This window comes from Meleagris gallopavo, chromosome 10 (assembly GCF_000146605.3).
Source record: "Meleagris gallopavo isolate NT-WF06-2002-E0010 breed Aviagen turkey brand Nicholas breeding stock chromosome 10, Turkey_5.1, whole genome shotgun sequence".
Taxonomy (NCBI): domain Eukaryota; kingdom Metazoa; phylum Chordata; class Aves; order Galliformes; family Phasianidae; genus Meleagris; species Meleagris gallopavo.
The window spans coordinates 7,997,821-8,021,734 of record NC_015020.2 but is presented as its reverse complement, the minus strand read 5'-3'; the positions used below and the strand labels follow the sequence as shown (position 1 = coordinate 8,021,734).

The following is a 23,914-nucleotide window of genomic DNA, read 5'->3' as shown; positions in this document are numbered from 1 at the left end:
GAATTCACTATTGAACTTATTTGCATTAAAATTATTTTGAAGAATTAATAATTCTGGAACTAAGCATCCATGGTTCTTACCTCAGCCTTATCTGGAACACTCAGCTTAGTCTGAAGCACTGCTCCAACTGGTTGTCTGTGTTTTGCATCACGTTTCCCATATTGAGTATTCTCATAGCACACTCGTATCCTCTAGTTGAAACCAGTGACATGAGGGATCCTCTCACTTTAAGCCTGAGTTTATCTGTCATCGAAGGGGACTGAGGTCGGTTGACTTAAAATGGCTAATCTATAATACGCGCCTGCTGAAGGGATAAGTAAATCCAAAGGGAGAGTTTCATAAATTCCCAGAAAGATCTTGGTATCATACTAACAGATCTGACAGCACTCTGAAGTTTGGCCTGTCTTGACAAAGAGGAATCTCAACCAGCTTCAGTGCAGTTCCCCAGCAGGAGATAGTTCTCAAAGTGCTATCAAGCAGCCCGTGCCCTCCTCATCTCGTGGCAACTTGTCATCAACCCCTCTGCCAGCTTCCACCAACAGTAAGGTCAAATAATAGATGTGGGAGAGAAAGAGAGCAAGGTGTGCTTTCATACTTTGACCTTTACTTCTCTGCATCTCCTTTTCACATCATCATTCACAGAGATACTTCCACAGAAGTGGTCTCTGGGCAGGACACAAACCAGCATTTTTATAGAAAATCCCAGAATTTGAATAGGATTCTATTAAAAACTGCTGCATGAGCTTAATGTATTTAGAAATTAATCTCGGTGTACTTTTTTTTGAACCACCTATTAAAGCTCTACATCGAGAATAGTATTCACTACTGCCTTCTACAGAGTTTTTGCTGGAACTTGTCCTGTTCTGCTTCTTGCCCATCATAATCACATCATCTCTCCTGCAACCAGAGCCTTTCTCAGTTCTGGAAACTGGCTGAGAATGACCCAGTAACGTGCACCCAAAAGAAAGTGATTTCCTGCCTTGAATAAGCGTTGCATTCAGAAGAATTTAATTTCACTGTCATCCTCGGAGCTGGCAGGAGGAGTCACCGGTTTGCTGACCAAGGCTGTGCTACGGGGAGCCAGCAGGGGTGATGATTTCATCTGGCAGCACCCAACGCTGGCTGTTTGTGTTGGCCCTTGCCCATTTCAGCAGCTATATGGAGTAGGAAATTTCAGGAACGGTCATGAAATTATTACTTTAAATTGTCTTCAAAGAGTTGTCCTGATTTATGATTGTCTTAAAGCACATAAACACATTTTAGCACATTTTACCCATTTCAAGGGATACCCAATACACAGGGGAGTTTTCCCCTTCCTTCTTAAGGCTGTAAAAACAAAACCAGGATGCTTCTTGCCAAACTTGCTCAAAGTTTGCACTGATTTGTTCGGACAGATGTGGTGGAAAACTATATCCACTCTTTTGAGTACTGGCCCACACACTTTACATCTCAGTAGTGCTCCTGCCAGCTTCTAACGCAGATCTCTAGCAAAAGATTGCTTTTGTTTGGATTTCATGTTTAAAAAACAGGCCGTATGAAGCCGGTTGTCATTTTGGATCTGTAAAACACAGAAACCCGGGCTGCGAAGGGATTCCCACCTCCCGCTCGCACAGCACGAGCCGACCGGCAGCGCAGCTCCCCCCGCTTTCTCCGCTCTGCTGGCCTTCCACGCGCCCAGCAGAGGGCGCTGCCGCCCGCCCCTGGGTTGCGTTTTGCACGAGGGGAAGCGGACGGCGCGATTAATCCGGCGGGGAAAAAAATTTAACTCCCCCTTCATCCCCCCCGGCCTCCCGTCCCTGCTGTCGGGACACGGTGGCACACCTACGTTGTTTTCCTGCTCTGGGATGCCTCAGCACGAACCAGACCAACCGGTTGGGTTCTCCTTTCCACGCCACCAAATGAAATCTGACGGCTGACGCTCTCCTCTGGATGGCGGTAACGGCTGCTTACACGCCTCTGACCCGCGGCTGCCATCCCACAGCGAGGGGTTTCCTCCCCTTTGTCAGAGCGCTGTCCAAAACAAGCATTTCACTTCATCCGTTCCGTGTTGGATTTTTAAACCTAAACTTGAAAGCTGAGAACTCTTTCACATAAGGGCCCGTTTAATGTAGAAATCACATTGCGTGAGCACTACGTATGGAAACAGACCAGGAGTGGGAGGGAAGGAATCAGTGCTGGCTATTGCTACTGTTCCGATCTGATTGTGCAAAGCACGCTGCTGTAAAAGTCCAGTCCCTTGGCATTAGGCAGCACTAAGGTACCTGAGTGCTCTGTCTGACAGTCTGCCAGGACATCAGCTGCTTCAGGTGTTCTCCTGTAGCAAATACATACACTCAGGGCAATTTCCAAACGCCCACAGAGCAGCCGTGCTTGTCAGTTTAAACAGGAGAGAGTGGAGGGAAGTTAAGCCCCGCTCCCAGCATCTGACCAAAGCTGTGCTCAGACACAGGGCTGGTCCCAGGGCTGCTGCCCTTCTGTGCTGCTGGAAGCGTGCGGCTCAGAGAGAGGCCTGCACTCACAACTGAGCCCAGTGACCAGGTAGCAGACCCCACTGAGCAGAGCATTCAGGTCTGGGTCCATCTGCAGAGGTGCTGCGGGCATTTTGTGAGAGCTGGGTGCTTTTATGCCCGAAGCAGGACATTGCTATCTCCTCATAACACCTTATCTGTTTTCTGATGAAGAAAAAACTTAGTTCCCAGGAATGAGAATGACACTTCTGACCACACCTGTTTCAATGTGGGGGGGGGGGGGGGGGTGGAGAGGAGGCAAATTTTTTAAGTTGATGTTAATTTTTCTAGAACCAAGGTGCTATTTACACTTTTAGTCCAAAGTGTCAGTGCTCAGAAAAGCCATTTATGATACTGTTCTGTATCAACTCCTATTGTCCTGATCTTCAACAACATGATAAGGTTTTGTAAGTGTACTTCAGCAAGGCAGCGTCCCTTGTGATTCTTTAACATACATGGGCACCAATTTGCTGCTGCTCTGAGGAAGAGCTGCACCTCTGGCTGCCATGAATCAGCGGCATAGCAGCCTCCTGCATTGTGGCCCAGGTAATTTGCTCTGGGAACGTAACAGAGGTGCCCAAGAGGCTTAAAACCTGAAGATATCACTGGGAAATAAACTGTCACTAACTCCTAGCAATTGCCTTAGCTTTTTTTTTTTTTTGAATACCAGAAAACATGAAAAACAATAATGCAACTAAGAAGGTGATATCACAGCTTGCCACAAAGCTCAGCTTTCAGCCTTTAAGGAGATAAAAAAAGATAACTAAATCATTTTTTACAGCGGTTTTACTGCAGGTCCATACCTTCGAGATTCCTTGATCTGCTGCAGAATTTTCTCTGAAGACTTTATTATGAAGTTCTGGTCCTGGCACCAGTTTGTCAGCAGATGACAAAGCACTGTGAGGCGCCTTCCCAAAAGGTTCCTCCATGGCTCATCTGTGAAGAGCTGTAACTATTCCTGCTGACTTCTGAGCTCAGAAAAGGCAAAGAAGGAAAAAAGAAGTTAAAAGAAAATACATCAGAGGTGGTATTTTCTTTCTTTATTTATCAAACACAGGCCCCCCTCCCACCTCCATGCATTAGTTTGCTTTTTTTCATGTGGTATCAAAAAAAAAAAAAAAAACATGATGCAAAATATTAAATAGCTTAAATGGTCACCTGTGGATTTACTTTTACTGGATAATTTTTTAGGCATAAGCTTTGTCCAGTCAATGGGAAGGAGGCTTCTGCCATATAAAAGCATGACTGGGCTACCGCATCCCTCAGCTCACTCGATGTGCCGTGTGAAGAATCGAACAGCACTCTGTACAGTCTCATTTTTAATAAGGTGTGGCTCATAAGCCTCCCCTTTCCCTTAGCTCCAGGCAATGTCTGTACCCATTTCCCAGAGGACTGTATGGACACATGGTATAATACAGGCATGTTCAACATGTGGCCCAGCCCCTGCCCTCTCAAATACTGTTACTATGCTCTTTGTATCAATTGTAGTTTCCATGGAAATAAATAAGAGGCATTACTTTGGGAGTGACCTTTGTATACATGGCCCAAGCCTGTTCACTGAGTGCGACCCAGGCAAGCCAAAAGGTTGGGCACCCATGATGTGATAGAAATAAAGAGAAAACATGCAGTCATATGAACTTTTAAGATTGTATTAATCTCCCTGGTACACAAAAACAGAGGCCTTTGGGAAACAAAATGCTTTCCTGCGTGATGCAGGGTGCTGCTGTGACAGCCAAGATTAGGAGGAAAGAAGATTGCAGAACAGCTCGGGCTGAGGGCCAAAAGCTGAGACGTTTCAGGTTCACTGTGAGGACAGAAGAGCACCGTGCACTTGAATTTCTCTCTGCTGGCACTATGACTGCAGGTTGGGTTATATGTGAGCTCAGTCTGAAAAGGGACTGCAAGAAGATTAAAAATTCGTGTGTGATAAACTTCTAAACTAAGTGAGATTTTCTGGAAGATTGGTTTGTTTCTGGATTATTCTGAATCACTCTTTAAATTACAGTTTATAAGATATGGTCATTTTGCATTATAATTTAGAAGAATATATATTTGATTTTTACTGGCAGACCTTATATCAGAAGTCACACGGCTGCCAATAATTTATCAGGAAAAACGCTAACTCTTAAAATAAAGAAAAGCAACTAACAAGTCTGCTTGGGACAGCAGTCCTGTGTACCAGAGTGGAGATGTTTGGCACCCATAATAACTCAAATTTAACTGCAAGTCAGCAGTCTTGCAGCTCTTCGTGCAAGAAATGGGACATTTCTCCGAAATGCCTCCTGCTATTTCCCCAATCTAATCAGCAAGAGCAGAGCCCGGAGCCTTACAACAAAGCCTCAGCTTTCTTCCTTTCTCATGCAAATGTGGTGGCGGTGGAGCCTTGCAGTACAGCCCTCTTGTAGGAATGAGCGTGGGCTTTCCCCTTCAGCGCAGGGATAACACTGAATGTGCTTTCTGCTATGTGCCGCATGCGTTCATGAACTTCTCTGCAATGTTATACGAGGGGACAACACAAGTTCAGTTCATTGCTGTTAGTACTACTTTCAGGTTTGTTTCACCTGAGTGATGTCCTGTTGCCTTATCTTTATGTATAGCATCAACACGCTGAGCGTACCTGCAGGAAATCTAAGAAAATAAGTCCCTCTTTGTGGGATATAACTTATTTTAAAAAGAGCTATTGTATAAAAAACCTCAACTCTATAGGTTGTTGGAGTTTCCTCAGGCAGTCTCGTCATTGTTGATAATGCATTAATCACAATACATCAGCATGCTACAGAAAGAGATTTTCCAGGGTTAGTGATGCCCTTTGTGTAGCACTAAGCAAGAATGACTAAGGCATAAAAGGGCACACAGTGCGGTGAGGCACTCAGAGTGAGGAGTGTAAGGGCAGAGAAGACACACAGAAAATGATCACCTTCTGCAAGCCACGAAGAAGTTAGCAACAAAGGAAGTATTAAGGGTAAAGCAATCAGGCTTGTGAAGAGAACAGATGTGCATGCAAAGATCACCTGTAAACAAGGCTGGTTGCTGGGAGAATCCTGGGGAATCCAGAAGAAAGGATCTGTTTTTCATGGAATGGATGCAGAGATCTGGTTATTCCATCACTCATGGGCTCTCTCCTGCCTAAGCTGCTGGATCTGAAAAATATATTGCAGAACTATCTGAACAGTATCTTGCATCCTGAAATTCAGTTTCACACAATCAAGCCACAGCAGTTCAGTGGTAAAGGGCTTTAAACAGAAAGAAAAAGGACAGAGTGAGCGTGAAGTATATTTCCTGTTGGCAAGTTGTATTTAAATTGATTTGCAAACTGGTTTCTTTATAAGGCCCCTCCTCTTCAGGTGTGTGTCCATACGAGAGCGTTTTGGGTTGCACCCAGACGGTCAAGGTCAAGATGCAGCCATTTCAAAGGCCAAAAATTGCCAGTACAGCTGTACAATTCTTGGCTAAGGGGAGCACCAACTTTGCTTAAGTAACTATTTGATGGAAGGGTGTAGGAGCTGCCATAGCAATCTAATGTCATCTATCAACTGACTTTTAAGAAGTATCAGAGACCTAACCTACATTCTACAAAGCAGCTACAAAAAATGACCAGCAATGCTAAATAACAGATCAGCAAGCTATTAGTACGTTTAGCACAGACTTTTCTTAGATTTATTCCAAGATAAATGAGTTTTTTGGTCATCTTTGATGCAGTACAGAACAAAAAATGCCATTTTGCATGAGTTAAAGAAATAATTAGACCCTTTTGACTGATGGAAAATGCTTTAAGCAAACGACATAAGATATACATTATAGGAATAAACAGTATTTTTTTGATCAAAAGTAAAAAAAAAAGAGTCTTTGATTTTACATCCTTAAATAGCATTAAGACAAACTGGTAGCTAATGAACAAAAATAATAATACATGTGCCTTGTGTATGAACCCCTACTGAAACTTTGGATCAGCCATACTGCCTTGGAAAAGACAATTGCAGATGAATATTATGCCTAGACTTGTCCCTGCTTTATTCCTGGTCTGGCCTGTGTTCTTATCCTCAGAATCCAGATAACAAACATAGTTCACTGAACACCTGAAGGGTCTCCCAAGGAGCGCACCTTTGTGCATGCATAACAAAGCAGCTCAAAGCCTGCTAACTTGCTCACATCAACAGAACAGACATAAAAAGGAAAGAAAAAAACAATTTACAATCTAGCACTTCCTTTGCTCCATCTGTTTGTCTCTGTGTGATGGGCCTGAATAGCAGGAGCTGGCAGGGCAAGGCTTTCAAGCTTTAAAACCTAGCTCTAGACAGGTGCTTCCAACAGGTAAGTGAAACGAATGGGGCTCTTTTCATATTGATAAATCAAGCCTAATCGTGAGGAATCCTGAAAGTGTGTGAACTTCTGATAAGAGATCTATCAAGCACGTACTACACCAGCTGGTTGCTACACCAGCCCTCGAAACGAGCTGTTTTTCCTAGCAACGGTACCTAGACAATAAGCTCACATCTACTGAAGAAGCACTTTGCAGCCAGTGGAGATGCTGTTGTAGGAATTTGGGTGTGAAGCCAGGTGCAGACAAGAAGGACAGCCAGGCCTCCAAGTTTCTACATGCTCAGATGCTGGGGGAACTGAGGATCTTTTAAAAGTCTTCAGTTCTGTGCATCTGAGAGTTACTCTTCACAAGAAAGAAAATGTATTTCATAAGGTAGATGGGGAGACAACAGAAATAACTGTCAATAATTAAACACAAGCCTGTGAGAAGTGCCCATTCCAGATGCTCTTTTCTTAATACAGCATGGATTTGTAATTAAGTTTTAACAAGGTTTCCTCGGCTCTAAATGGACTTTGCATAAAAGCTTTTGTTGAAATGCAGAGGAAAGAGCTCCTGATCTAGAAAAGAGAGGACGATGAATTTAGATTCTTTTGCTAGAATATGACTGAGTTTGCAATTTCTTGGATTAAACTGGGACAGACTTTGAAAGACTCCAAAGATCTGAGAGACTTCAATCATTCAGTTTTTCATCACTAGCAATATTAAAATCTCCAGATAAGATTATTCTTTGTCTCATACTCATAAATAAGGACTAATTCTACTTAGGAAATGCCAAAGTTTGATTTAGAGGGAATTATTCCTGACCATTCAAAGTGGTAATAGAATATATCTCACAGTGGAAATAGAAGCCAAGCCATTATCTGCCCTGCCCAGAGAACAGTAACATACACTGCAATCCCTATCTGGGTACCTCATCTGAAAGAAATCTGATGATTTTTCCTGGAGCTATTCTGGGATAATTGTATCTTTGTCCATTATAAATTCACATACATTTTTATAAGCAAAGCAAGGGTCCCATTGGCACAATTACAAATAATCTTATATGAGTTTTCCAAAGGTAAGTTTTGCTTAACTTCAACAGGGAGTTAACTAAACAATCTACAGAAATTTTATTTGTCCTCATAAGCAATAATAGATCCCTGTAAATGTAAAGCAAGTCACACACAATCAAATATGCTGGCATAGGAGTAGTCATGCTCCCGCTCCTATAAAAAGTAAATAAATGGTGCCAATAAAGACATGTCAACATGTAAGAAGAAACCTTTTGTTTTAAAGCATACATAACTAAAAAATATTTTATAAGTCTCAGGCCCTGGTTGTTGGAAAGCATTCTCAGAGACTGGATCTCTAGAAGTCTCTTTGGGGTGAATTCTGCATTTTCACATACAGAGACCACAGAGCAAGCTCAATTTACTTGAAACTGGGCCCTACTCTTACTGGGTTGTCACTGAGAATAGGAATAAATTTGTCTTTGTCCGTCCTTACCGTGCAACCCTATCCACTGTATCTACAGGCTATGTCCTGTGCTTTTTTCCCCAATTTGGACTCACACCAGGGGTGCAGGGAACCTCTGCAAGTCACCCAAACTACTGCATGCTGACTGGTTTGCACAGAGAATGTAAAGTTGATGTATTTGCAATCATCAGCGAAACAAACGAGTATTCTTTTACCTAAAAATATTGAAATGTTTCACTGCAATAGAAAACTGACATAAGAAATTCATATGGCAGCTGTTACAGTGGAAGTGTCATAGGGATTAATGTATGGGAACATGTCTGTAGCCCATCTCACTCTCACACTGCAGTCAACCACAACTGTTTCAAACAGGAGGCATGCAGTAAACAGGATAAGGCTGAAAAAATCACCAACAGTATTTGGATCCACATACAAATTTTCCCAGGGAGTCCAGATTTCAGCACAACCTGCTTGTAACACTAAGAAAAGTGCAGCCATACACAGAGGACATCTCCTAACTGAAATGCTCATGCACAAAGATTTTCTACCCTTAACAGCTGGGCAAACTTTGCAAGGTAGTTTAAGGCATGTGGAGCCCTCCTTTGCAGCACAGTGAACTTTCATGTAATACATCCCAGACCTTACAAGTCACTGAAATGTCCCAAACTGATGTGGTGCTTACAGCCGGCCTTGCTTTAGGAGATAAGTATGGTCACAAAAGCAGCCCTGCCCTTTCCTGGGGAGTTTTTCAAACTGGCAGAGCTGAGGTAATGTATGTGTGAGACAGACAAAGACCAGCGTTGTCACTCGTTAGTGATGGCTCCGGAGAGAAGGGTGCTTCTGCACCTTAACTGTAACTGAAATAAATGGAAGTTTAAGCTGTCACTCTCACAGTTAGACTCTGTAACTGATAGATGGTTCTTCCAAGGTGCCCGTTTATACCAAGTCTCAATATACAGTACCAGGATTTAATTCTGGGACTGATTCATAAATAATACAAAAGAATTGCATCAGTCAAATCTGTAGCTTTTCTTTAGTATCAGAAGTGCATAAACCATGTAAGACCTAGATGGATTTGGCAAACTATCTGAAGGATGTTTATTAACAGAAAAAGGTGAGTGCTACCTATGTTTGACAGGCCCCTACCTTGTGAGTTAAGTAACAGTTTTGGAAAATAAAACAAAACTCATGAGTACTTCCTTCAGTCTTTGGCCATCTGCATCACTTTGGAATATTCACGTAAAATAGACATACTTTTTTTAACAGAAACATTTAATTCTCATTCACAGTTTGCTGTGAACAAAAACTTCAACACTTAAGAAATAAATGAAAGCAAGGAGCACATAAGATTCTTGCTACATCTGTTAGGGAACAGAAAAATATCTCAGAATCCCAGAAGCCTGGGGAGGGGAACGGGGATACTGGAGGAAGGGGCTGTATCTCATGGTCTGTGGGGCAGAAGTGCTTATTCCAATAAAGCTCAGGGCACCTTGTAACATCATAGGAAGCGAAGCACAGACTATATCTTCCTAGTAAAAGATTTCAGAGAACTCCACTGAATATTTTCCTTCTGAAAGACTTTTTCATTTCTATTTTGAATAGTCAAGGAAAATAACCTAAGCTGATATGTGTCTGTACCACTGAGTGTAACATGTTACTTAACCTGCAGTGCGTTAGCAGTATCTGGTATCCAGCTGACATGAGGCAACTCACATTTCTAAGATGACAGAACCCTGTGTTGTGAGATTCTGTAATACAAGACTTGAGGCTGTACAATAATTACAATACTCTCTTACCTAGATTCTGGGACTTCCTTCATGGTTTTAGAGGAAGTATTTCTGTCTCTGTTACTAATCCATGGTAGGTTCACTCTTTGGAGCTGTGAAATTTCTTGTTACTCTATTTACCAAAGACAGATCTTAGATATTTTAGTGAACAGGAATACACAATTGTTGTGTTGGTAAGAGATATGAGTATGTATTCATCTTGGTTTTGCAGGGTAGCTATATGTAATGGTCTCTGACACATGGAGCTGCGAAAGCAGTGACTGTTGGGCTCCAGAGCATTCTTTTTTCCTGGGTATTCTTTGCACTGCTAATGTGATAATGTATTGTTGTATGTTAATCCATCTTGTCAGCTCATCTGAAATAATCTAGCCCAAGTGCTTTTGACCTTTATTGATTCAGAAACCTCTAAATATTTTCCAGTGAGATTACAAATTCTCTGCACTCTGAATTTAAGCTAATTCGTAATAGCCTTGCTTTCCTTTGTTGCTTTTGAGGGATTTCTTGGACATGGTCCCTTGCAGTGGTTGCAGGCCAGGGGTTGAAAACTGTAATTTATGGCCAAACTCACAGCTAGAGTAACTTGGCATAATTCCACTGATTTCAAAGGAAAAATCCCTTGATAGTATCAGTTAGAATAATGCCTAGTTTATTGAAAATTAGCTGGGGAACTTCCCCTGGTTTTAGTCCTTCTCTGTAGCTTTCACTGTGAATAAGACTCAGCTCCATTTCAATGTAATTATATCTCCTTTGGGAAATATCCCTTCCTTACTACCCAAATCAGAACACATAGAAAAGCCCAAGAGGAATCTTAACAAATTTCACATGGGAAAACTTATCAGTAAATTCTTCAAGTTTTATTTTATGCTTGTTCTCAGGAATATCCTAGATGTTAATTTTTTCAGATGAATTCAGTCAGCTAGCGCTCTTTATCTCAGCGGTGATGCAGTGTAATGTATGTACAACTCCTATATGGACCAGACAGTTTATAGTATGAATTTTAGTTGGATTTTGAAATCAAGTCATTCTACAGTTAGGGTCTTGGACATGGTATCATTGTCTCTGAACAGCATTACACTGATTTGCACCAAATGATTGTGTGCCCAATTAAATTAAGATGCTTGAGGTTCCTCATGAATGTCAAAGATGGCATTCATGCTGCTGCTGCTTCTGGAAGTGAAGAGCTCAAATAGGAAGGTGGATATTAAGAAAAGTAATAATTGGATCTGAGATGTTAATAATTGGATATCTTTTCTGAAAATAGTTACAAGTATTTACCTTTTAAAAGACAAGAAAACCTCCAAAAAATTAGAGAAGAATGGAGAACTGTCTTTTATGCTGTTACTGCCCTGCTCACTCTGCAGCTCCATCACACCACAACGATAACTAAAGAAAACTATTATTATGCAAACCACTCTAGCACAAAAGGGTATTACATATCTGGTACAAAAGGGGATTTCTTTAAAAAGCACAGCACATTCAGTGTTTAGGGTTTGCCGTTGAAATTCATGGCCTTGCTTGCCAGTATTATCATGCAGCTGGGTATTATGCTGCTGCTTTACTCTGAGGGGAAAAAGATCACAATAAAGATATTAAAACGGGTTCATCTTAAACTGCTGTATTCTATTATGTTGCAACATCAGTTTTTAATTATTTTGGTCACCTCTTCTCTAGCACAAAGGTCAAAATAAACACTAGCCATACAGACTTCGACTGCACACAGAAATGGTTGAAAGGCACATTTGATTTAAAAATTACCAGCAGGAAACAGTGGTAGGCATCATTTCAGTGCTGAAAACTAAGACGTTTGATAGGATTGACAAAATGCTTTTTCTCTTGTTTAGCAGCCATGAAACAGAAGTCCATCTTTCTGTAGAAAAAGCTTCAGACAATCTGTTATATTGGTGCTATAAGTAAAATAAGTGTTTAGTATTTTAATTATTTTTTTAATCTTTCCAGAAATTCACTCCTATTTGAATAAAAGCAAAATCAGTTCATACAAAATATTCTTGGTTAGTAAAAGATTAAATGTAGTCTCTTAGAATGCATCATCTTTATGATACGAGTATTCAAGCATCAATTTGGATGAGTACATAACATGCCTTTACAGGGTTAGGTGCCTCTTGCTTCCTTCTGTGTGCAGCCTTCATCTTGTGATTAGTTTAAAACACCTTACTAAGCATCAGTGCCTTTTCAGGTATTCTTTTAAAGAATCACTATTGAGCCACACAGTACAAGTCAAACCATTTCAGAGGAACAGGTTAAACTTTTGTGATTTGCTTACATCATCTGTTTCTCTCTGGCTGTAAGATACACGACTCTGGGCATTTTCAGCCACGTTTGCAAGTTCTTATTTCTGGTTTCGTGTTGTCTGTCCCGGAGTTGAATGTTGCCACCACAGGCCTGAGTGATAGACACTCTGTGCTGAAAAACATAGGAACGGAACAAAATGAACACTTTTGTTGGTGGGAAAAAAAAAAAAGCTGTGGAATTGTTCCTTGGCATGGATTAGTAAAGAAGGCAGGCTCAGACACTGAACACACTGTGCCATCCAAACATTAAATGCAGACAAGCTCTGGGTATACACTGAAGTTAGCAATAGGAAAGACAGTTTCAGCAAGCTGCATAGCAGTGAATGTACAATTTGAACAAACATTCATTTCCTTTACATCAAACTGAAAGAACAAGAGATGCTACAAAATATTGTCCCAATCTCACTTGCTAAATATAGCTGTTGTTTGTCCTGGTTGTACATTTGATTACAAAAGAATGAATTCCTACTTTATTATTCCAAATTGTTAATAACTGTCAGGCACCAGCTATGTTAGGAAAAGTAGTGGTGAAAAAAAACCACTGATCTCAAAATACTCAGAGGTCTGGAGCACCTCTCTTACGAAGAAAGCTATGAATAAAAACTGAAGTGACTGGGCTTGTTCAGCTTGGAGAAAAGAAGACTCTGGGGACACCTCATTGCAGCCTTCCAGTACTTGAGGGGAGCTTATAAACAGGATGGAGAGTGAGTTTCTACACCATCTGATAGCGATAGGAAGAGGAGAAATGGTTTTAAACTAAAAAAGGAGAGATTTAGACTGGATCTTAGGAGAACGTTTTTTTTTACTCAGCGGCTGGTGAGGCACTGGTACAGCCACGAAAGGTTGCGGCTGCTCCATACCTGGAGGTGCCCAAGGCCAGGTTGGGAGGGGACCTTGGCAGTCTGAGCTGGGGGTGGCAACCAGCCCATGATAGGGGGGTTGGAACTGGATGATCTTTAAGGTCCCTTCCAACTCAAGCCAATCTATGACTCTATGATCAGAGTTGAGACAGATATTAGCATTTTTGTACAACTTTGTTTCTTATTTTTATCCATATCAACAATTAAAATTTATTACATGTGATACAGCATTCTGCTTTTCTTTCTTCTAACTTTTTCCTTCTGTGCAAATTATTAAAAAATAATGTTTCAAGCTTGTGTGTTAAACATAGATAAAAAAAATAGATATGCACCTTTTCTGGTCATCAGTGTGTGTGGTACTTACACCCTTTATGCCACTGCAGCCTGATTAATAAAAATTCCTGCTTTCAGAAATTTAAGGTAGCAATGCTCTACGATCAGTAGTACAGTTCTGTAGGTAAAGTAGTATTTCCAGCAATAGGGCAGCATGGCATAGCTCTTTTAAAAGAGGCAGGTTATATTATCTTCATTTTAGAGATGGAAAGAATTATTCACAGAAGCTTAAAATTGTTCGATGCATAAAGCAGATACTTGCTCTTCCAAATCTCTTCTACCACCATATGCAAAGTTTGCGCAGTTCCAATGATCGTGATGACTGACCAATGCATACAGTGTGAGCTTGTGAACTTGTGACATTGGCAGTGCTGTGCAGAGCCTCCTGCTAGAGTAGCTGGATAGTGCTAATGAGCATTCTTTTATTAATGAATGATGCATTACTCATACTTCCATTTAAGTATGACACTTTTTTTCTACTCAGCAGCTTTTTAAATTATTATTATTTTTTAATAAATACTCAATGTTTCTGGCATAACCAGGAAAACAATACAAAATGAAGAAAACACACTAGGCAAGACATACTAGTTACTGTCTATGATTAATTAGTAATTATAAGCCCCCTCACACAGTCTCAAAAGTTAATGAGTAATTTATTTGCATGAATTCAATAAAAGAACGCAAATTTAAAAATACTTTCACTGGTATTATTTTAATTGGCAGATGAGCTGGTTGGTTGCCATTGCTTCCAAAACTTAGAGTTCTTAATCTAAGAATGGACATAGCAGTATCCTGTTCATTAGGCTGATGAGGAATCAGAAGCCTAACAAACAACCTGTAGCAAAATAATTAGTCCTCATTGTCTACATTTTGCTCAGGCTCTCAGTGAGGGTCTGATTTACCAGACTGTAGCAGGGAAGCATTTAGTGATGATTTCAAGCATTCTTCAGTTCTAATGCCAGGAAGCGTGTCAGACCCTAATGGCAGGTTTGACCATTAGCAAAACCCTGAAGTGAGGGCTTCTTAAGGAATTAGTCACGAAGTCTCAATGTCATAAGAGCCCTGGATATCCCCAGTAGAATTTAAGTGTGCTCCTTGTGCTAAACTTGAAGACTTGCACTTCTATCTTCTGTCTCATGTAGCCTTATTGTGAAGCCACGTGCTATTACTGCTTCCTTTTAAGCTGGATTAGAGTGATTTGTGTGTGTGTGTGTGTGTGTGTGTGTGTGTGTGTTTCTTAAAACAGACTTAAAAATATTTCTTCAGATTGCCTAGCCTCTGTTGTTAAATTTTCTTGCTTATTTTCTGTTTATCATTGCAAAGTCTGCTGAAACATGATGGTTCTTGTAAAATAGAATTTTTAATTACTCTTGAATGAAATTGTTGTAAGCTTAAAACCAGGACATGAGTGAGTTACGTAGTTCTTCCTTCAGTTAACCCATCATATGGCTTCAGAGCAAGGCTTTAAAATAGCACAATCTAAAAAAATAATGTTATGAATCACTATTTCTTACAAGACCTTTTGAAGTTCTCCCATTTCCTGTTTGTAAATCCTTAGTCTTTGCATTAAAATGTTCTCAAGCAGGAAAACAATAACAACTGATCTACATGGACAAAAGCAGCTTTTCTCTGTTTTCAGTCCAGCTTCCTCTGAGATCTCATTGACCTCCAAAGTTCAACTTCTTCCAAGAAAGTTTTCTTTGGGATTAATGGCCTTCAGAGTCAAATCATTGTTGAGTGCTATAGCCATTACCAGTGCTATAACTAAGGCTGTATCAGCATTTCCACATAAACTCTTATTTTCAGAGATTTATAGCTTGCCTACAAAAATATAGTTTTCTGCTGAAACTTAGAAGAAAAAGAAAAGCTCAGTCTGGGAGCAATTTTACTTCTTCTTTTACTTCTTTATTTTGGGAAATCTGCACAGCTCTGTGGGTATTTTTAGACTGAAATTCTGAACGAGATCATGTCTTGCTACATCCACTTGGTGCCTTGGAGAATTCCCAGCCTGACTTTCTAAGATCTACTTCTGACAAATTATGGAAGGGCAATGAGAAAGATTTAAGAATGTTTTTTTCCCAATGCTAAAGATTCCCAAACTGGATCTAGTCATTATTCTCTAGAAGACATTTCAAACACTTGAAAATTCTAAGATGTGTTTGAAGATTGCAGCCAAACAAAAGTGAGGTCAACAAAGTGCTCTGCAATAAATGGAGAGTTCTGAATGTTTCTGTTGCATCCTCATGCAGCATAATTGAGCATCATGCTGATACTTCTGCAGTTATAACATCTGATAGACTAGGAAGTGAGAACCCTGATGGTTACACAGAAGAGGCCCAAGAAAAGCTAAGGTGAAATGAGGAGTTTGGGGAAACTGTGGCCTCCTGTCTCTGCAGAACCCATGACAGGGCCTTCATACACCAAAGAGGACCGTGTGGGAAAATGGAGGAGGCAGCACCTTTCTCAAGCATCATGAAAGTAAATCTAATAAAAATTAGAGCTTCGTATAGTAAGACAAGAAGTACTTACTCTGCTCTGCATAGACCATTTCAGAAGAGATTTGGAGGCACCATCTGAAGAGAAGGATGACACAAATGCTGTGGAGTTCCCAGTTTCCTTTGCAGGTATTTCCCACAAAAGGACGACTTGGTCCTGAGTCATTGCCACTGGGGATGAAAATACAAAGTGATACAACACACAAACATGTTCAAGGCTACAGATTTAATTGCTTCAAAGAAAAATGTACTCAGCTATGATGACCCAGTGCAATACAGTGGTTCCCATGACTCATTCGTTCCACAATAGAAATCTGAGCGAACCAGAGACAATACCCTGTGTCCCCAAATCCCCCTAAAACTGGTCACCAAAACTAAAAATGCCTATCCAAACTTTCCTCACAAATATGGGGTATTTTTAATGTCTGTGCCCAGCCACAGGATCACTATTTCACTTAGCTGATACAAAGCATATATTTTCTTGTCAATCACATGCCACATGAAGTAAAAGGCCAAGTCACCCCTCGAGCATCTTCTCATTTCAGAAATGTCAGTGACTACCTCAATTGCTCCTATAATCCAGACAGATCACCCTTACATTCATTCTGTTTTGTTTTCTAGCAGAAATATTTGGCCCCCCTGAAACAGCAAGGCAGCGTCTTTGAAAACAAGACACTAGTAACCATACAGGAACAACAGTGCTGCATCTCAGTAGGAAATACTAGCCTTCTTATCTTCGGGTATGATCTATTCAAATTTGATCCAAAAATCTTTCTTTTTTTGGGGGAGCTGCTCATTATGACTAGATAAATACAGTCCAAACTCTGAAACTCCTTTTGAAAGCATGATGGCAGGGAAACCTCACAGATGGGATTAGAAGGAAGATAATGAGGTAGCTTCACGAATGTCTAAAGGAGCTCTTCCCACATGTAAGGCATGGCATAGGATAAAGCTTGAAATGGAATGACTGAAAGTCTAAGAAGTAGATGGAGGAGGCTGGCATCATGGGCTAATCAGTGAAAGAAGTGGTTTCTTGATCCTGAATGAGAGATGATAGGTAGGATGAGGGGAAGCTATGAATGGCTTTGAAAGTGAAGACAAGCTGCTTATATCAGATAGAAAAAGAGTTTTATATTTGACAGTCAAAGTGATGGGCTAGGAAAATGATCTCTGCAGTGCTATGCAGTGTAGATTCATCTCTGAAAAATTGCATTTGTCAAAACCTCAAAAAGAGGAATGGATATTGCAGCAGTCAACTCAGCTTTATGATATTTTACATATATATTAGTTCTTGCGTAATAATGATCATATAGTAAATTTTATAGCTTACAATTAGTCTAATTGTTTTTAATGATTTTTGGAAACTTGAAGCAAGTGACATCGTGAAGTGGACATTTAGTTGAATATTTCTCATAAGATTTTTTTGCAACATTCTTGTAAAAATTCCAGTTTTCTAAAAGAAGAATATGATATACTTAACATCCTTTTTATATGCATCTCTTTTTTTTGGCTAAAGCCTTTCATTTAAACACAGTACCTGAGGGCATTCAGTGCTCATATCCATAGCACATTATGCAGTGATTTAGCTGGTGGTCTTGGTTTATTCCTCTCTGGGCTCTGCTGGCAGGAAAGAGGTTGTCCATTACAACTTGGAGATCACTCTGGAAAATCTGTATGCTGGATAACACATACATCAGGTCACTAGCATGCCACCTCCTAGACATGCAGATATAACAGCAATTCTACACTTTACTGGGAATGGTGTTAGCTTATAGTGGTTCTGGCTGTAATACACAAGAAATTCATTTTATTCCCTATTGTATCATAGCTTTCATTTCCCCCATGCAGAGACTGACTGCTGCATACACATTCTTCCAGGGCTTTTCCTATTAATAGACAACCTGGCTTCACACACTGAAATGAAGGAACAAGGTTTTGAGTGCCTGCCTAATTTAAGCAGACCATATGTCATATGCTATAGTATCCAGTCAGAGGAAAATAAAATAAAGCAAGATTGAGAGGTAAAATAGCTTCCTACCGTTAGCTGGCCTCTCACACTCAAAATTTCAAGGACCTTTATTTAAGCATGCTCAGAACTAGTTGCTTGTTCTATGCATCACATGAAGTTACTAATATTTCTAATGTGTTCTTAATGGACGTGCTGTCTCAGGAGTAGAATTTCGGAGCACTACTACAATACAAATAATAATCCTGATTTTTTTTTTTGGAATGGTCTTCAAGCTTTTAAAGTGTGACCAGCTTCACAATTTTCTGCTTTGGCTTTCCAACTTGTAAAAACTGGAGTACAGTTGTTTACTATTTATTCAGTATCCTGTGACTGTAGAACGAACGCCTACAAAGGCTATTGCAAACCTTCCTTGGCACTAGTGGATGAATGTTGCTTTTTTAAGCACATTATATTAATTATTATTGCTTAACCAGTCCATCCCTTCTGCACAGTTGAAAGAAATGTGCTCTTTCAGACTCCTTGGCTGGTTATATAATCAGCATTCCTCACAAATATTTGACTCATTAGGGCTAGCAATCACATTTTCCTGGCAAGTTGTCTAGGGCTGTCTGCAAGCAGTCAGGAAACTAGAAAATGTAATAATCTGATTTTCCATTTACTTCCTCCCCCGTATCTCACACACTTCCACTGCAGCTTTTACCCCTTTGCCTTGTCTTTAGGTATCTCTTGATAAGCAGCACTGCCAGAGCATTTCTTTCATGTTACAGAACGGATAAGAGCATGGTCAGCTGACAGGCATGCATGCTTCCACGTTCTCAGGTTTTTATGAAGTGCTATCCTCTACTTTCAGTAAAAGTCCAACTTCCATTACATTTACGATCCAAACTGGCATTGTCAGAGGCTTACACTGGTATGAAAAACAGAAAAGGAAAAAATTGCATTGCAGCTTAAGACTTCATTGTTTTCTTATCTTCTACTTGCAACCTATGAGAAGAATAAAAGATACGCTGCCTCAAATGAGAGGGAAAAGACTATCAGAGAGAAAAAATTACTGGAAATGAGGAGTAATTTTCTGTGCATATTTTAACCAGTGATCATCTTGGTTGCTTTATGAATCTGCAATACTGCATAGCGCCTGCAGTTTAGATACTCAAAAATCAGAAATGAATACAGTTTAACAAATAAAAGCCACATTTGGGAAAAAATCGTTTACTGGTCATTTATTCACTTTTGCAAATACTATACTTATTCCTCACCTTTCTCTCCTACTTAATCCAGTTAGTAGCTTACACTCAAAGGTGATGACTAAAGTTAAGGTAAAACAGCAGTTATGAAAATAGGAAAGAAGGCTGATTTCAATCAACAGTAAAAGTTATGCAATACAAAGCTCTATGATGTGGCACACTCTGCTAGAAAAAACATCCATGCCTCTGTCCTGTGAAGCCTTCTGTGATGTATACCTGTGGGATGTGTCCATGAAGACCAAATTCATATCTTTGTGGTATCTAAGAGGAAAGAAAAAGTCTGAAACATCATCTCTGATTGTATATTAGAAAGGTCAGTCATCCTGCCACATTTCATGGTAACGCCTCACCCTAGTGTAATTATCTGTGAATTTCTGACAATTGGCAGATTACCAAAAAGGTAGACTTGCCTTATATTTCAAGGAGAATTCTGAGCCAGAAGTCTGACTCTGCAGCTGTAACATACAGCTGTAATGTCTGTAAGAATTCATCTGCATCTGTGCAACCTAATCTGTGTATTTGAGCCACAATGTCCTCCAGTTTTGCAAAAGGAAACTAGGTATTTTGGTATTTCAGATTTAAAGTTCTGAGAAAAAGACTTTGTAACAAACGTTTTCTCTTAGAGTAGTGGAGGTGTAATTTAAGAAACCATTTTGGCACACGTCATAGACAACATCTTAGAAGCTTCCTCAGGAGCCTAGCACTGGAGTTGCACTACTCCATTTGCTTCAGCTTGCTCAATGCAAAAGAGAAACTTAAAAGTCAGGCTTTCTCTGACTGCATGTTCCTTTTGAAGAAAGAATTGTGATTGTTGGCAAGGGAAGGAAGGAGCTAGGACAAAACAAGGGAAGGAAGAAGTTTTTTTTTTCTTTCCACCAGCCAGCTCCTTAATTTTGCTGCCAAGATTATAACTCTAATTTACAAGACAAACATAAATCTATTTATATATTATTTAACTTGAATTACAGAAAATGACATGGCGTTTGGGTTGAAATCTTTTCAGAGAAGGGAAAATGAGGGAAATACAGACATGAGAGGGTCATTTTGATGCTAATGAAAAACGTTCCTAGTAAAAAAGAAAGTTTCTGTTCATGCTTAAGGTATTTTTAACTCATTGCATATTTTTTTCTTTCTTAATGTTTCTTATTATAGAGATAAGGTAGAAATGTAAAAGTACTTAGATGTAGCAATCTCTAAGCATTTAAGCAAACAATGAATCCTTGAGAAGGATCAATGAAGGAAGCCTCCCTGTAGTCTTCCTTGAATAATTTATATGTATTTTGGGATAATCAGGGCCAAAATACACCAACATAAAAGAATTATCCTGATACATTTGTTAATTGCAGTAATTATTTAATGTAACATATCAAGATTCATCATGATAGTATAAAAGTTGATGTCATGAACTGAGTTGTGAGGATCTTTTCTGCAGAATTTGCATATAACAAAATTATTTGGTAGAGCCTATCTGAAAGACATGCAAAATCTGTGTTTTTAAGTGGGAACAACCCATTACATCACATTTTGCAATGTAGCACCCCCTTACAAAACTTTTCCACTTAACTATAACTCGCTTAAAAATGACCTGTTTATTCAGCCTTCCCAGAAGAAAGAAAAAAAGTATTTGCAAATACTAAAAAAGATAGAATTACTTTGTTGCTGTTATCACATTGTAACTACAAGCCTGACCACAAAGAGAAGCAAGAATGTAGACTTTTTCATAAACAGCCTCTGGAGATTCCAAGAATCACTTTAAACTCAAAGATGGAAAAAATCAATTTCTGCAAAATATATCTTTTATAAAGCAAGACTCCAACAAGACAAACTTTATGATAGTTACACAATGTGGGAATATAGTTAAAGAAACCTGTAGCAAATCTATCTAAAACATCAAAAGTAATGAGGCCCTTTGACTCCGTTTCCACTGACATAATACCTTACATTTATTGGAGGACTAATGCCTTCCATACATTACATTAAAATTTGACCTTCCTTTCTTTTTACTACACTCTTATGTCACTTCTAAAACAAATCTTTCTCTACCATTAAGGAACATAGATAGAATAATGGGCCCATGCCTAGAAATTTAAATGTATAATGTAAAAAAATTGTGAAAATAAAAGGAAATGAGGCAGTTTTTCAAAGGAATTAAAAATCAAGTAGCCATACTTTGTCTTTAAAAATGCTGGAATTTTGTTAGATTAAATCCCACAGTATTATACATTCATCCAGATTTTTGAGCAATCTGTAGATCCAGTACTTAAGCTAAAAGATTATTTATCATTACAAATGTAGTTCAAAATCATGTAAGAGTATCATAATAAATGTTGGGATGTCTCATAACCAAAATGCAAGTAGGAAAAAAAAAATCATATATTATTCAATCATAATCATTTAAATTAAAACTATTAATTGGAGCCTTAAATTCAATTGCCAAATACCCTCAGCTATGACTTCTTTGAATGGAGACTGCACTTGTGCTGCTCTTCTTAGAAAATCCCCCTTAATCAGGACTAAAGAAACAGCTGCAAACATTCAACAGCTACAAATATCCAACAGGATTCAGTTTGGTGATGTTTCTTGATGTTTCATTTTGTATCTTCAGTTTTACCAAGTTTCCAAGTGAGAATCAGTTTTGTTTTTAAAATCTGGAAATGATTCTGATCAAGATGTGAGACACTGGCATTATACTTAGTTTGAGTTTCTCTCTTCATAATGGATGTTGAAAGACAATGGATGTTTAGTGTGAGAATAAGCACTAAGACATCTGGGTTGTTTCTTTCCAGATCCAAGCAAACTCACAAAGCAGAAAGGGACTAATGACAGTATCCATTTGGTTTTTGGTCCATCTGGAAATAGGTCACCTAACTGTGGTTTTTGATCTGGGATTTAATCGTGGAGTATTTCTTTTTTTTTTTTTTCTGGGAAAGAAACAGCCTTCCCCTACCTCAATAAATAAAAAATCTAACTGAATAATTTAGTTTCTCAAAATATTTAAGGGATCCAAATTCATAATGAAAATACTCAATGTTTTCACTGACTCTTTTTGGGAAGTATCTTATGTAAAGCCAGGATCTGGCATGCCTTAGAAACTATACAGCCAAAAAAAAAAGTAGGAAAGGCAGTGATCTCTGAAAAACTTGCTGCCGCTGCTGAGCTGGTGGGACTTGGAATTGCAAGGGGTGTCATAAAAGCCAGATAGTCTCTGGGGAAGGCACTGTCAGATGGTGAAAACAGGTCTCATTTTGACGCTTTCCTCCAAAACTAGCTTCTTCTTTGTTATTATTTACTATCCATTATATGCAGCGTTTTCAGACAACAGTCTTTCTAGCTTCTCTGTAAATACCAGAAAAAAATGGCCTACCATTAGAAATGGTATTCTCCCTCTTTCACAGATTTATTGATGCTCATGCAAAAAACTTGCAGGTCTATGCTATTTCCTCAGTCATTGTTGTCAAATGGAAAACCTTCGCTCAGTGCAGTCTGAGAATGAAAAGCTTTTGGAGCTAATGTTCAAGTTTTTAATGGTCCTGTCAGAGTTCTATTCAAATGGACAGGTGAAACCTTAGTCCCCACTTAGCCCTACAAGAACCAGAACTCATAATGTCGGCTGCTTGTCTTGTTCATTCTATCCAACATCCAAATTTGCATTTCACTACATTTCGCTATTTCTGAAAGTAATGCCTCCTACTTTATTATGTTGGTGGTATGGCAGTAGAGGGTGAACCTTCCTGCCAATATTCCATTACATGCTGTAGCTGTGTGACAGATGGCAGCAGAGGGGCAGTCTGACAAAATGGTGTCTGACATGGAAGCGTATATGAAGCAAAAGTGTGTCACTGAATTCCTCCAAGGGGAAAAAATGGCACCCACTGACATTCACTGGCACTTGCTGAACATTTATGGAGACCAAATAGTGGATGTGAGCACAGTGAGGCAATGAATGGTGCATTTCAGCAGCGGTGACAGCAACCATGGGTTACCTCTGCTGATGCAGATTGTTATAATTGTGGCATACAGGCTCCTGCTCATTGCTGGTGAAAATGCAGTTATGCTTATGTTATGGTTATGCTTATGTTGAAAATAGCGTTTGGTAGCTGAGAATTTGCACTCTCAAATAGTGTTATTGTGCTCAATGTACCAGTTGTAGTTTCCATGGAAATAAATAGGAGGCATTACTTTCAGAGTGACCCACTTACCTTGTATGTGGAAGTACCTGAATGCTGAAATCATATCTTGTGAAAGCTGAATTAAAACCTTCATTTCTAGTTGTAGGAAATGTCATTGGGATCCTTTCTCTGCCATACACAGATCTATTGGGAGACAGTTTAAACACTGGGGGAAAAAGGGAAAAATGCTCACAACATGGAAATCATTGACAAGTGCTTTTTATCCAGTAATAAGAGGAAAACTTAAAATGTAAGCTTCCCAAGTCTACCCAGAAATACTTTGAAGTGCTGTCACTTAGTGAATAGATGTTCAGGCTCTGTCTGGAGAACTGATTCTCTTTTTTAAAAAAGGGAAGGAAAAGGAGCATACAAACTGCAGTAGAATAGAAAACATGGCTTCCACAGCCTGCTCTTAATTTAGGAGTGCAGGAGCAGCATTTTAAGGACATTTCCTGAAGAGAATAA

At 39.4% G+C, this 23,914-nt stretch overlaps 1 long non-coding RNA gene across 15 annotated transcripts in view; it reads right to left on the bottom strand.

Annotated features, from left to right (window-relative positions):
• Positions 1-23,914, bottom strand: part of LOC104912305 — a 29,991-nt gene extending 6,077 nt beyond the window's left edge. For 5 of the 15 annotated variants that reach the window (XR_002117983.2, XR_002117989.2, XR_002118000.2 and 2 more), the window contains exons 1-8: positions 23,480-23,913; positions 18,737-18,943; positions 17,605-17,744; positions 16,102-16,238; positions 12,352-12,491; positions 5,519-5,647; positions 3,311-3,475; positions 81-2,010 (exon numbers count right to left, since the gene is read on the bottom strand). This is a non-coding gene — a long non-coding RNA (uncharacterized LOC104912305). Of the gene's footprint in view, positions 1-80; positions 2,011-3,310; positions 3,476-5,518; positions 5,648-12,351; positions 12,492-16,101; positions 16,239-17,604; positions 17,745-18,736; positions 18,944-19,496; positions 19,542-23,479 lie in introns of all 15 variants that reach the window. The other 10 variants (XR_002117995.2, XR_002117997.2, XR_002117984.1 and 7 more) reach the window with 9 other exon arrangements.